A 3402-nucleotide genomic window follows, 5' to 3' on the forward strand; every position below is an offset into this window, starting at 1 on the left:
AACATTTTGGCCTGTTAGCAGCAATCAAAGGCAGAGCATTAATTAGATAACAGTGTGCACAGGTAGGATGATTTCTGGCATTCTCCACCCGAACGCATTTTGATTAACTACCAGTTGAAAAGGGAAAAGGAACAAAAGTGTTTTTGTGTCACGTTTCACCCAGACCTTGAAGGTTCTGACATAGATAGGCCATGCAGATGCATGCACTGAAAAGATCTCACACAGCACGCATATTCAAGCTGTTTAATATATTCCCATGCTTGTTTTCCATCCTTGCCTTCCCTGGACCTTGCCTCTCCCCATCTACACAGCTGTGCAGCAGTTCTCAGCCTCTTTAATTTCCTTCAGAACATCATCTGTTCTCTCACCTTAAACTGCCTCAGCTAAGACAATGTTTTCAAATCCCATCTTTCTACACGCCATATTTTAACCACTTTTATTACAAGTTCTCCCTCTTCACACAGAGAGGTGGTGGATACCCCATCCCAGGAGACACTCAAGGTCAGGCTGGATGGGGCTCTGAGCACCTGATCGAGCTGTGAGTCCCTCTTCATTGAGGGGAGGTGGTCCAGATGGCCTTTAAAGATCCCTTCCAACTCAAACAATTCTATTGAAAGGAGGCTACTGGAAGAACCTGTGAGGCTCACAAACCCATTAACATCTGCCTACACCCCTGGACTCTGCCAATTGGCCCTTTCACCCAAACTGAGTATTTACAACTAAGTTGCCTAGAGGAATTTAAAAATAAAAAAATAAAATAATAAAATAATAATAATAATAATAAAATAAAAATAAAAAATAAAAAATAAAAAAATGAATAAAATCAGAGGGATTCCCAATATTTTTCCAGGACAGATCCTTCAGTTTTACAATGTTCCTTATCTCTTCCACATTACAGTCTGGTGAACCTGCACCTCAGCTGCATCACACCACTAATCCAGCTGAGGAAGGCTGCACACTGGTTAAGACTACAGAAGCAGTGGCGGTCTTGTGGCTCCCAGCTCCTCGTGAGGAGGTACAGATTGTGCTTGCCTGATTGGTATCAAGCAGAAATAAATATCTAGGTGAAGAGCAGCTGGCCTCAGCTCAATGTGAGATAAAGAAATGGCAAGAAATAGAGAAACTGTCAGGAGTAATAATTTCACTTCTACCGAATGCTGCTCATTTAAGAGTGCACAGGATGGTTCTTGCTCTTGGATCCAAGTCATTTCCTTGGAGCTGGCAAAATCAGACAGATATAGTGCAGATTTTGGCTATCAGGGCCGATTGAACTTCTTTCTGCATTCAGAAGCTGTTACAATTTCTTTCCCTCCATTGAAGAGTACCACAGATGCCTCCACTGCGGAGGCATCACGGACACATTGCAGGGAGCCCTGAACACCCACACCAGGCTCAGCCCTGCGATGCAGTCCCAGACCCAGCAACACCCACATGCTTTCTGTGCAGCTGCACCCAGACTGAGCAGTAGCAAGGCCATCTTCACAGAAAAACTCTAACCATAGAGATCTGCCTTTGCAATAACCAAAATTTTGCTGATTTTTTCTTGTCTGAAGACAGAATAATAAATATAAATATATATATATATATAAATATACGTATACATATACATATATATATATACACACACTAGGTTGGAGATCATACCTTTAAAAAAGAAACTCTTCTTTGGGGCTCCAGCTTCTCCAAAAGAATTGCAAAGTCCTTTGTACCATGTATAGCAACAAGCAGAGCAGCAACAGAAGCTCTGTATGAGTGCTACCTTCCTTCCAAACTGTGACCTGCCAGTAATTTTCCTTCCCCTAAAATTTCCATCCTGTCATGACAGATAAAATGGCAAGGTCTACCATTCCTAATCGCTGGCTGCAGCTCCTATGAATTCCAATAGCATGCACAGTTTAGTTATGGACGTTAGGCTGCAATTCATAGCCAAGCCATGGAGGAGATTTAATTCAATAGTATCTGGGGTCATAGGAAAAGGGTGCCAAGAGCAGCAGACCCTGTAGGAAGATATCCTGAGAAAGATGCTAACAATTATACTGGATGCTTTTGTGAGAGCTCACAGGAACACCAAGAGGAGAATCAAAACCCTACAGCAGAGTTAATGTGCTAGAGAGATGTAAAGGGTGATGGCTGTAGGGTGGTCCTGTATTTCAAACTGCTCACCTGAAAACAAAAACTGGACAAAACTGGCCTGTGCTGGAGAAACATCAGCACACTACATAAAGTGGAACCATGTTCTGTTGCTGATATGGTCTCCGAATGTATTAGGCAACTGCTTTTGCACACAAAGGCTGCCCAATATTTCTGTGATATGTTGAAGGTGGGAGATATTGGGCAAGTAAAGCCAAAGTCCCCCTTACAATACAGGCAGTTCTTCAGCAGAAAGCCACATTCATTGGAAATCAGACATGAAAACAAAATCCGAAGTGAAAAAATGATCCACGATCCAAAAAAATGTCTTTGGTGCCTTTTGCACAGCCATTGGCGCAACCCCAGTGAAACTGCAAGGAGGGCTGGGAAGGGAACAGCTCTGGGCTGACTGCTTTCTGAACAAAAGCAGAACATTGCAGGTGGCTCAGGAGCAACACCATCACCTACAGCTCATTGTGCCATGCTCCCTGGTTTACACAGAAAGGTTTTCAGTGGAGCTTTTACTGTAATGTCGGAAGTCATTTGTTTTATACCATGACACAGACCCCACATTAAAGCTATCACTGCCAGGCGTCCCTGTGAACGTAACTATTTTTATGGACCAAATGTTGTGGGTCAATGTTTTAACACAGGCTTGTTCTACAAGTATATTGCTCAACAAAGTGTCCCTCCACTGCAGGCGTTTAATAGGCTGTCTGCTATTTAGCCCATTACTACAACTCTGTGCTCTCTCTCTGCTTTATTAAAGCCCAGAGAGTCAACGGGATGCCCGTGGGTGGTGTGTGGCTCAGAGGGTTTTACAGTGCGAGCTGTGAATCCTCCAGTTTAAGGCAAAGGATGCTCATGAGCATGCCAGTCCCTCCACTGTGCCAATAACTCCCTCCTCTCAGGGCCAAACAACAAAAGCATCACCATTGACTTTTTTTTTTTTTTTTTTTTTTTTTTTTTACATAACACCACTGTCCTAGATTTTTCATGGCAAACTGTCAAAGAAATACTTCGTTTGCCTTGGGCAGAATTTGTCACCCTGGTGTCTGGGTGATGGGTCCCATCCCCAAGGCCTTCCTCTTTAGGCAAGCTGCCAGAGGAGGGTGCTCTGTGGTTAGACCTAAACACCCCAAATGGGAGAGGCAGAGAAAGCAGAAGACTGGGAATCCTCTTTACATCTTCAGGAAAAACACTCTGGTGCACGATTTTCTGTCCTCCCCCTGCCTTTTTTTTTTTTTTTTTTTTTTTTTTTTTTTTTTTTTT

This window comes from Centrocercus urophasianus, unplaced genomic scaffold (genome assembly GCF_019232065.1).
Source record: "Centrocercus urophasianus isolate 14NV4802_14NV808 unplaced genomic scaffold, USGS_Curo_1.0 seq_28, whole genome shotgun sequence".
NCBI classification, from domain to species: Eukaryota; Metazoa; Chordata; class Aves; order Galliformes; family Phasianidae; genus Centrocercus; species Centrocercus urophasianus.